This window comes from Camelina sativa, chromosome 15, assembly GCF_030686135.1.
Source record: "Camelina sativa cultivar CO46 ecotype springtype chromosome 15, ASM3068613v1".
NCBI lineage: Eukaryota > Viridiplantae > Streptophyta > Magnoliopsida > Brassicales > Brassicaceae > Camelina > Camelina sativa.
This window is the reverse complement of record NC_141894.1, coordinates 23,524,943-23,537,398: the sequence shown is the minus strand read 5'-3', so window position 1 is coordinate 23,537,398 and position 12,456 is coordinate 23,524,943. Positions and strand designations below refer to the sequence as shown.

The window sequence follows — 12,456 nt, the reverse complement described above, 5'->3', positions numbered from 1 at the left end:
ATAACAAATTAATCTTTTATAAAACAATCCATTATAAAGTCTGATTTACCGTAAGGCCATCTTCCATGAGACACATTATCATAAACACGTTTAAAATCTAGATTATTAAAAGATTTGGAAATGATAGGATCTCTTGCAAAACTAATTATATTTTTTTCTGTAAAGAAGATCCGATAACCGTTTTTAGTTTTCTGGATCTGTTCTCTGTCACTCTTGACTTCGAACTTCTCTATAACATAAGTTCGATCCTCCGACAATTTAAATTCCGGAACACCATTGAGTGATGCCGGGATAGTAGCATGTCCAAATGTACCCTAATTCAGAGAATGATTTACCAAAGTATTTAGACACACGAATACATATGAAGTAACAACGAAATAATTCTGTATAACATACCTCTTCGTCTACCAAGATTAGTTCTGTCGACACATCATTCTAACGATCTCTCACTCTCCATGAACGGAAAACCTTGACACGAATCTTCCATCCCATTGTCCAAGGAAAGAAAAGAAAAGAAAGCAAAGAAGAGTCTAGCAAAATGCTTGTATGTCTTAAGAATAAGATAAGAAGAGAACCATAGCAAATCAGTAAGAATCCCCCATCCCACTAGGAAGTTCAAATAAGAAACATCTCCTAAGACTTGAAAACCAAAAGAGAAAAGGGTGAAAGAGAAAAGAAGAAGTTCAAAGGGTGGCACTAGGATCATTTGGGTTTAGATTGATAGGATGAATACTTTGGGTGCCTTTGGGTAGACAAGGTTTTGTTCTTGTATGTGTCTAAGTGTTCTTACCTTTAGCATTCTTCTAAAGCTCAATCCATTTTATGAGAGAACCTTGTTATTGTGAAACCCTTCTCTAAAGAGAGACCATCATTGTCTCTAAACCATTTTATTACCAAGCCAAATGAGTTTAAGCATTGCATAGAATTGATTCATGTTCTTGATTAATGAATGTTAAAGGAAATGGTTGATTTGAATGCATGTGGATAACCAAGGCTCATATCAGTAAGGGTTGTGATTACTTGTCTAAAGTCTTTAAGTACAGCTCATTCACCTTGCATCTTAGTACTAGTAACTTGGACATTGATTCTAGCTGGTTTATAGGCGAGCTTTAGGAGCTGAGATCCCACCTTTAAACCTCATCTACCTTCTTATGTCTTGTTTATTTGTTTGAGGGCAAGCAAAGACTAAGTTTGGGGGTGTTGATGTTCATATAATTTACCATGTTTTCCCTTAGTTTATTCACATCTTTTGCATCTTTTGCTATCCATTTTCACCATTATTGCATAGCTTTAGGACTAATCATGCATTAGAGTATAGTTGCATTGCATTTGCATCTTTTCATGCATTATCAGGTGATTTTGGAGCTCAAGGAGCATGGAAACAATCCTGAAGAGAAGTGAAGCAATCTTGAAGGGAAAGCAAGAGAGTTAAGGCTGAAGAACCAAGTTCCGGAGTCCAGTTCGACCAAGCACACGACCGAGTGGGGAGATGGACTCGACCGAGTGGAGGATGCACGAGAGAAGCCAGCTCGACCATGCACTCGACCAAGCACAGGGTCGAGTTGACCGAGCTGTTGACTGTTTTGTCTTTTAGCATTTTTAGGGCTTCTACCTCCTCTACTATAAAAGGGCTTGTACCTGCAGCCACCAAAGATAGACAGCTTTTTAGAGTAGTCAAAACCTAGTTTTTACCCCTTTTGGGATTATTCCTTTTGCACTTTTCTTTTTATTTTTAGATCTTGTACTTTCTTAAGGAAAAAGCTAAATTCCTCAATATTGTTTGTTTCATAACTTTCTTAATATTGAGAATTTGAGCTTGATTCCTTCATCAATATTGTAGATCTTTGTTTCATCTTTCTAATGATGCAATTTTCGTGTTTTTCTGGGTTTATGATTTTGATGTTCATCATGTGTTCTTGTGAGTAGTGGTTTAGGATCTTGAGGATGGGTTAGGCTGAGTTGATCTTGTGGTTTGTTTGATTTGGTCAAGCTTGATTGTTGTAAATCTCTTCTAGGGTAGATGATCTTAATGCTGATCCTATATCTGAGAGGGTAGGATCTGATTTCAAGCTTCTTAGCATCACACCAATGTTTAGGAAGCATATATAAGGCTAGATCTAGAGCTTACCATTAGGCTTGCTAAGAGATTAGAGGTCTTGTTTGGTTTGAGATGTATTGCTTAATGCCTGCTTGTGTAGATTCTTTACTTTGTGAGAACAAGTCTAGAAGATGCTCAGGTTTGATTGTTTCTTGACCATGAGAGTGGGAGAAACTTGTCTTAGATTCATATGTCTAGAGATTAGCTCATAGCTTGCTTGAGATTTGTTGACCAAGTTAGATAACCACAATGATCAGTTCAGCCCATGAATCCCTCCTCAAGGCCTTCTTTGTTTATTGATTTTTAACTCTTAATCGTGCTGTTTGATTGTTGTTTGATTTGGTTTAGCATTACTCTGTTTTTATTGCATTGCTCTGTTTCCCGGATTTGACTAACTCGACCACTCACTCGATCTACACTCGATCGAGTGATGCTCGAGTTTGTAACAACCTGTCCCGTGGACCCCACTAGCCTCACTGCTAGCCGCCCAAACGGACCCCAAGCTGGCCCTGCAGGGCATCGATATTAACCCATCACTGTGGATATCCCAATCCACCAGTAGGTTATTGGTGCGCCAGGCGTTCCTCGAACCCTGGTCCCCACCCTTTAAAAACCTTCCCACAGGACAAGCTGTCACCAATTGAGCTCAATTGGTGACAGCTTGTACTTTGGGAAGGTTTTATATGACAACCCGTCCCGCGGACCCCACTAGCCCACTGCTAGCCCACTAGCCTCACTAGGAAAATACTTGTGGTTGAACTCCAAAACGAAGTCAGCCCAAGTCATCTCCCGCTGCACCCTCCTAGCAGCCACAGATCTCCACCACAACTCAGCATCACCACTCAAAAAGTAGACCCCTATGTCCACCCAGAACTCCTCAGGACATCTCAGAGTGTGGAAGTTACGTTCCACTCTCGTCCTCCACGCATCCGCAGCCGTAGGATCTACACCTCCTGAGAACTGCTCAGTACGCAACTTGCCCATCTCAGACAACATGTTGAGATAACGAGCATGAACCCCCACATCCGCAGCCACTGGCTGCCGCTCCTCCGCCACCACTGGTGGCACTACCCGAGCCTGAGCCGGTACCACAGGTGGTAACCGCTCCAACACCTGTGCTAGCAAAGCCGCAATGTCAACACTAGGGACTCCACCCGCTGGGGCTCCCACACCCGGGACCCTAGCATCACCGAACACTGGAGCATCAACACCGCCCCCTCCGGCCACACTCACTGAATCCCCCGGAACACCCTGCGACTCGCCAACACCCTCAGCTGTCACACTCTGGTCCTCGGTCTCACTAACCACTGGGGCTCTCCCCCTACCACGACCACGACCGCGACCACGACCGCGTCCACGACCTCGACCAGCAACAGCATCCTCTCTAACCATCTGCACTACCATGAACAGAAGGCTAAGCAACAATTACTAATTAACACAGAAATAGAAACTCACCGTGGAATCACCAATAGGCTCGAGGAGGATGTTCTAGGACTCCATGCCACACACAATTGACTAACTCATATAATCAATCAAGACATGCAATCCCAAACATCTACAGCACAAAGCCTAGTGAACCCAAACCTAGAACCGTAAGGGCTCTGATACCAAAATGAAACGACCGACGTTTTTTTTTTTTTTTAATAAATATATAAATAATAATAATAAATAAACTACAACTAGTGGTCCCATACCCACTAGTCACCTATCCACAAACACAACCAACAGCGGAAATAATAATACCAATATCCAATAAATAGTAATCCAATAAATATAAATATCCAATATAAATTCCAACCTTAACTAATGATCCAAACATCATAAACCAAATAACCAGCAATCCTAAACAATGCTCTAAGACTCAACTCTAGCAACCTAACAATGCCAGATCAACAATCAACCGAGTCCCTAGAACATCCTCCTCTTCATTGCCTGGATTCCACGGTCACACTTTGCCTTTACCTGCACCACAAACACATATTGCAATGCATGAGTATTTTACAAACACTCAGTAAGGCAATCCTCCCATCTACTGGGCTATACACACAAGCAATAGAGTATCAGTAATCTTCACACAACAATCAACAAACAATAACAAAACAGGACGTAGCATCGACCGATGCCACACCTGCATCGATCGATGCCAACAGGAGAAGCATCGATCGATACAGTAGCTAAATCGATCGATGCAAGTGTAACTTGCATCGACCGATACCTAGTCTGCATCGACCGACGCATGCTCGACGCACACGAAAAACCCTAAAGTTCATCGCGCCGTCCTCGCACTTGCATCGACCGATGCAAGCTATGCATCGATCGACGCAACGTCGAGCACCGTGATTTCTCCAAAGTTTCTCGCCGGATCTCGTTCCTACAACCACAGAAACTCAATCCCAAGCCACAAGAAAGCTTCCTAACGTCCATAACAACAATCTAATACGTCTAACAACAAACAACAAGCAAATCACTGAATTCTCTAGCTTAGATAAGCCATGGTCCTGCACTTACCAGTGCCAAGACGAATCTAAACAATAAACAAGCAAGAACACGCTTCCAGGAAGCTCCTACAGCAATCTCAGCTACAGATCTCCTCAGAAACGCACCAAAACTCCAAGAAATCACAAAGAACTCTTTCTCCCTTCTCTTTTCGCTCAAAAACGGCCACACACGTATAATGAGACAAAAAGGACGACCCTAAGGGTAATCTTTTCTTTTCCTTACCAAAACGCAGCGTTTGACTTAAGTCAAAACGCACAGAATTGAGCCAGCATCGATCGATGCTCCTACTGCATCGATCGATGTACATCCTAAACCGGAATTCCGGTTCCCGGATGTTACAATTCTCCCCCACCAAACTGGATTCGTCCTTGAATCCCAAACAACCATCAGCCAAGGACTCCCGTGCAACCGTCTCCACGGCCCGCACTCCTCCGACCGATCTACAGAAGGTCACCTCTAGGCTATAGACTCACGCTCCAGGCGTCATTTGCTCTCGACTTTTGGACTTTCCTTTTTCTCATAGGCCTAAACCTTGAGTTTCATTGGCTCCTCATCAGACCTAAGTCTGCATGCCAATGTTGGCTCCTCATCGGGCCTAAGCCCGCATGCCATAATATATAAGGAAAAATCCAACTCGTCTCTTGGGTCGTCACCCTACAGCGCGCCTCCGGACCGTCGTCCGAAGTCGATATACCAACCATACTCCAAAGCCACAAAGTCTCCGAATATGGCAGTACTAGGAGAACCAAAGTCCTCCAAGAGCCGCGAGCAAACGATTCTGAACACGTCTGAGTCCTATCCCTATCCAGGTTTCCCTCCCGTGGCTCGCGTAAAACATCACAATGTCCTACCAACCACATATCCCCTCACTGGAATACCTCATGACCACACAAGGATCATATACACGCCACAAGGGCCGCCACAAAGGCCAAACAAAATGTCCTAAAGAGGATCGCCACCAAGGCCAAACAAATGTCCTAAAGAGGACCGCCACCAAGCCAAAAAAATGTCCTAAAGAGGACCGCCACCAAGGCCAAACAAATGTCCTAAAGAGGACCGCCACCAAGGCACTCTGGCTAAACAGCCCCGCCACAAAGGCCATCTGTCCCGAAGGACCGTCACAAAGACACTCTGGCTAAACAGCCCGCCACAAAGGCATCTGTCCCGAAGGACCGTCACAAAGACACTCTGGCTAAATAGCCCGCCACAAAGGCATCTGTCCCGAAGGACCGTCACAAAGACACTCTGGCTAAAGAGCCCGCCACAAAGGCCAAACAAAACGGCTAAACAGCCCGCCACAAAGGCCAAACAAAACGGCTAAACAGCCCGCCACAAAGGTCACACCCGGCTAAACAGCCCGCCACTAAGGCCACACACAAGCCCCTCCAAGGCTTTCCACCGCTAAAATGGACAAATTCTCTCTCCCGAGAAACTTTCCATATTTAGCACTTTCCATTTCTGGAAACTTTCCACTTAAGGAAACTTCTAATTCGGGAAACTTTTCCCCCAACCCCGCCTCACGGAAACTTTGTACCCCGAGCACCACCTCATTTTGTTACTGAGTCGCACAACCAACCATCCCAAGCGACCGAGTAACAAGAGAGATGGGCTGGAATACTCCATTCCCGCTCCAGCCACGGATTACAGACGGAACCAGACTAGGCAAGCTCAAGTCGTGGTTGCTTCTCATACCACTTCTTAAACCTTGCCTTCATCCTTGCCTCAGGTTCCCAAGTCTGCTCCTCCACACCATCACAGTCCCACAGGACTCTCATCAAAGGAATCTTCTTCTTCCGAAGTTCCTTGATCCTCCTCTCGAGAACCCTCACTGGTCTCGCCTCCAAAGTCATGTTAGGCTGAAGATCTTCTGGAATCTTAGCCAACAACTGATCATCCTCACGGAGACACTTCCGCAACATAGACACATGGAATACCTTATGGAAAGCACGCATAACCTCAGGTAACTCCAGTTTATATGCCACTGGTCCAACTCGCTCAATCACTCTGAACGGACCCATATACCTCGGACTCAACTTAGTCTCAGTCAATGACCTGTTCGGACCCCGCAACATGGCCATCTTGAGGTACACTCTGTCTCCTATCTGAAACTCAAGATCTCTCCTCCTAGAGACAGCTTGTCCTGCAGATCAATTGGTGACAGCTTGTCCTGTGGGAAGGCTGTTAAAGGGTGAGGGACCAGAGTTCGAGGAACGCCTGATGCACCAATAACCTACTGGTGGATTTGGATATCCACAGTGATGGGTTAGGATCGATGCCCTGCAGGGCCAGCTTGGGGTCCGTTTGGGCGGCTAGCAGTGAGGCTAGCGGGCTAACAGTGAGGCTAGTGGGGTCCACGGGACAGGTTGTTACAGAGTTCATCCCCAGAACTCTTGTTTATGCTTTATATTTGTCCTGTCTTTCATTCTAGTTGCATTTATATTGCATTTACTTAGTGTCCTGTTCATTACTTGTCTTGCATTAGTTCATTAGCATAGTTTCTACTTCTGTTGGTTGCATCATTACTGTTTTAATCATCTTATTTCATTTGCATTTAGTTCTTAGTTCTTATAGTTTTACTTTCTACACTTTACATTTACATCATAGGATTGTTAGTGACAAACATCCTTTCATATTGGCTTGACTTAGGCATAATATTCACATCCTTAGTGATCACAACACTCAGATTGGATTGACACATCTTATACTGCAACTGCATAAGGGGAATTGAAACACCCATCCATCCATTCATTCATCATTGCATTCACCACACTTCCATCTTCCAACCACCAAATATTCATGTTTCAGGTGCAGTTGGCTCAGGAGAAGGATTTTGGGCTGGTGAATGCCTCAAAAGATGTGGATTCAGATTATCAGGTCTAAGATAATGGTACTATCTTGGTGCACAATCGGGTTTGTGTGCCCAAGGATGAGGAGTTGAGACAGGAGATCCTGAGAGAGGCTTATGCGAGCAGGTTTTCTATTCATCCAGGAGCGACTAAGATGTACCAAGATCTCAAGAGGTACTATCACTGGGTCGGGATGAAGAAGGATGTAGCTAGTTGGGTTTCGAGGTGTGATGTGTGTCAGCTAGTGGAGGCTGAGCATCAGGTTCCTGGCGGTTTACTGAAGAGTTTACCCATTCCTGAGTGGAAGTGGGATGTGATCACCATGGATTTTGTGGTAGGTTTGCCAGTGTCATGGACCTTTGATGCTATTTGGGTCATTGTGGACCGGTTGACTAAGTCAGCACATTTTCTGGCCATTAAGAAGACTGATGGAGCAGCGGTCTTGGCTAAGAAGTATGTGAGAGAGATAGTCAGGTTGCATGGGGTGCCAGCGAGCATTGTGTCTGACAGGGATTCTAAGTTCACTTCGGTGTTCTGGAAGGTATTCCAGGCAGCTCTGCCGTCTCGTTGACCCCACTAGCCCACCGCAGCTCAATTAGTGACAGCTTATCCTGTGGGAAAGTTGTTAAAGGGTGGGGACAAGGGTTCGAGGAACGCCTGGCGCACCAATAACCTACTGTGGATTTGGATGACTAGTTCCATTTGCCCAGTAAGGGGTTAGGATCGATGCCCTGTAGGGCCAGCTTCGGGCCTATGGGGCAAGCTAGCGGTGGGCTAGTGGGGTCAACGGGACGGGTTGTCACAGCCTCTCTCGTCTAAGACAATTCAATGAGCACAAATACTATAGTATCCATAGCAAGGACATAATATTTTTTCATCAGTTGGAAAATATATGATACTTTGTAATTCATCCATAAAAACAAAATACAATTCCTGTTTTTTTTTTTTTTTTCAAATACTAAACGATATACATGTATATTTTAAAACTAATCAAAATGTTTTTTTTGTTTATGGTGCTAACTCCAAATATCATATTTCTATTGGATTAGTTAGATTATTGCACTTATATAACCTAGACGAATCTATTATAGAACGGATAGACGTCCCATCTGATCTCGTCCCGTTCCGTCTTGTAAACTTCAAGTATCGAGTATTTATTTTGTAGATCTGTCTCGTTACCCGACCTATTATTAGATTCATTACTCAACCCCTTAATACCCGCTTTTTAATGTTTATTAAATAAAATGTTTTGGAATGACTTTGCAACATAAAAATATACGTTTTTAGTTTTGAAGTTTGTAAATTTACATTTTTAGAACTATATCTTGCATATGTTTCTCTTTTATCTATTTTTACCGGGTATTATTTTTAATTGTAATTTTTTTTGTAAAGGTCGGGGTAAGGTATCTCAAAATTCAAGAATATTAATTCTTCCCATGTCCAACCGTAATCCACCAAATATGAAAAATAAATATAGAAAACAAATATGAAAGTCGTATAAAGTTAAAACTAAAAACTTATATAATTTTATGTTGCAAAGTCATTCTATAACACTTTACATAATAATAATAATAATAATAATAATAATAATAATAATAATAATAATAATAATAATAATAATAATAATAATAATAATAATAATAATATATTGGTAATATATATTATATGAGTGTTTACATGATTTCTCCAGTAGAGGATATAAAGACCAACCAAATACTTAGCCAAAATGTTTAAGAAACAAAAACATAATTTTTTTTCTATAAAAAACGAAAACATATATTTCGGAATGAATGTTATTAATTATAGTCTCTCAAACATTGTCAAAAATTATAAAATATTTTCTTTTGTTGATGTGGAATCAAATATTTGAAAATGAAAATTAGAAGAAAATATCATATTCATGAATAAAAAATAAAGCATCTCCTCGAATAGTACTAATAGTACTCATGGCGAGAGCCGGTCCATAGGCTAAGACAATGAAGCATCAACTTGCGGCCGTATATACTATATACAAAATTCAGCCCAGATTTGTCAAAAAAAAATTTGGTCTAGTGGTGTTAGGACTGTTAGTGGAGACTCACTCATCGGGAATTTGAACAACCTATAGCTCATTTTTATAATTTTTTCGTCTTTGTTATAATAAACATATATATATATATATCTACAATCAAAGCAAAGGAAAATACGCAGCTGCCATCTAGCATCAAGATTCTTCTCCGTTTTGTAACTTTAATGTATTAATGTTTCCCTAAAACTTCAAATACAGTTTGAACAAATGGTTATGTAAAACATTTTTTTGAATAAATTTTACATTTTATTCAAATATATAAATAAATAAATAAATATATATATATTATAAAGTAGGGTTTTGAAAGTTAGCCATTAATAAGATTTTGACATGTGTCAAATTTATATATATATGAGATTTTGATATTTGTAAAATTTAATATTTAACAGGAGGAATTTGAGATTAAAACCAAAAATCAAAATATATTGTTTTAAACAATATTAATAATATAAAAAGAGAATTATCAAAAATTACAAAAATTATTTTTAAAAAATAATAATTATAAGGAGATTATATATATATATATATATATATAATAAGATAGATCCCTCGGTCTATTCCCAAATTGATAATTTCCTACATTCAATTAGTACTGGTAAGATATTAAAATTTAATAAACCTCTCTCTCGAGAAAAACTCTCTCTCGTGTCTATGGAGACTGGTCTTTAGGGTTTGGATTGGATTTGGTTTTGATCTTGTTTGGGTTTGATGAGGGCGGATCTCCCCTTGAGATTCTGTTGGGTTGTTTGGGTAGTACTCGATTTTGATTTTGTGGATTCGCGATGGAGATTTGGGCAGATTGGGTTTCGTATCTTGGGGTTTTGTCGATTCACTTTGGTCCCATGGAGTGTGCGATGGGGGCTCAATTCGAGACATGACGGATCTCGTCTTAGCGGTAATCTTGGGATTTTGGGTGGAAATTGGTTTGACCGGGAATGGATTCGGGGATTAAGGGGTTCTGTTTTACGGATTCTCTTAGATTCTCAATTTACGGAGAGGGGTTTGTCACGGGCTCCAGTTTAGGGGCGTGATTCTAGGGTTTTAAGAGGCGGATATGGTGGGATGGAGATGTATTCCAGCTTTGAGGATCCGGATTTATGTCTTCTTGCGACTGTGTCTTATGTGACGAACTATAAACACCCCTCACGGGTTGGGTTCAGTTCTCATCATTCTTTCCAGTATCGAGTTCGTCTTCTGCGAGTTATTTGGGTTCCTTTGCAGTGTCATACACCTTTGTTTCTTTCTTTTGGTTTCTTGGGTCTTTTCTGGTTTCAGGGTAAGGCTGGGAGTTCCTCGGGGTCTGGGAGTAAGCTGAAGATCAAGGTCCCACACTTTGACAACACTGCTTTGATCGAGGGGTATGATAAAACTTTGATTGGGCGATGCATGAATCCAGCTATGCAGGATATGAAGGCTTTGCTGTTCATGCTTCCCCGAATATGGAAGATGGAGGAGAGAGTTGTTGGGGCTGATCTTGGCTTAGGGCGTTTTCAGTTTGATTTTGACCAAGAGGAGGACATCAAGGAGGTTCTGAAGATGGAACCCTACCACTTTGACCATTGGATGCTCTCTTTGGTCAGATGGGAGCCGGTTGTGGATCCGCGATACCCCTGTCTCATCAAATTCTGGGTTCGTGTGATGGGTGTCCCTCTGCATTTCTGGGCAGATGAAAGCTTTCGGACCATTGGAGCTGATTTGGGAGAGGTGCAATAGGTTGATCTGGATAATGGTCGGGTTAAGGTGTTATTGAACGGTTTCAAACCTCTGATCTTTGAAGCCTCTGTTGAGTTTCACAGCGGCGAGGAGACGACTATCTCTCTGAGATATGAACGTTTGTATGGTTACTGTTGGCGATGTCACAGTCAATGTCATGACGTGAGCCGTTGCCCATTGCTTGGTGATATAGGGAAACAACGCCTTGAGGATGGTTTTGATTCTTGATCCGTGGATAAGTTACAGAGCTACAAGGGTGCAACAGTGAATGGTGGGGCTCAGGGTAATGGTTCGGGTGCGAGTGGTGCTGGTTCAGGGGGGTCTATTCAGGGCTCTTCTCATGGGAATGGGCGTGGTGTGGGACATCAGGCTGGGCATTATCGGGTTCATCAGGGTTCGCGTAGCAAGTGGAGAAAGACTAAAAAAAGTTCTTCTTCTGCGGATGAGAGTTTGGTGAAAAAGGATATACCTGTGATTCCACCTTCTACAACAACATCTCAGGTGGTTGGTTCAGCAAGTGGTGCAGCTCAAATCCACACTAGCATTGAGGGCATTAACCTTTCTCTCACTGAGCAGAAGATGCTTGATGCTCTTCTGGGTCCTCAAGGAGATGTGTATGTGGCTGCGGATGATGCCTTGGTGGTTTCAGCGCAGGGGCCTGAAAAAAAGGTGTGTAAGAATCTGTTTCCCAGTGTACCAGCCTCAGGGCCCATGGAGTTGTCACAACAAGAGGTTCTTTTCTCTGAGGATCTTGGTAATTTGTTGGGCAAGAGTTTCCGTCTAGAGGTGAGAATGACTTGAGCTTTATGGATACTATCATGGAGGAGCAAGATGTGGTGTCCAAGGGGTCTTCCCAAGAAGATATTTCTATAACAGATGAGGGAGAGGTTGATGAGGGCTCTGATGGGGTGGTTCTTACGGATCAAGCTTCGAGTGAAGAGGTTAATGTTGGTGAGGAAGTTTTTTCTGAGGCTGTTGGTGGTATTGTGCCTCCGGCACCGGCCAGAGTGGTGAAGCAGAAGGTTTCTCTTCCGGGTGCAAGTACAAAGAAGAGGAACATAGTTTCCTTGACATCTCCGCGTAAGAAGGCGGTTGCAAAAGGGGGTGGACTGACTGGGAAAGCCAGTTCTCATCAAGGAGGAAGGCCTCCAACTCACCCAGCTTAATTTATGTGTGTTGTACGACGAGGGCAGCATGGTGGTGATGAGCAAGCCTTGGTCTGGGCTTCGGTG

General features: G+C 42.5%; 1 pseudogene; it reads left to right on the top strand.

Moving 5' to 3' along the window:
• The first annotated feature begins 10,385 nt into the window (after positions 1–10,385).
• On the top strand, positions 10,386–12,025 carry LOC147926988 (uncharacterized; annotated as a pseudogene).
• Positions 12,026–12,456: the final 431 nt, after the last annotated feature.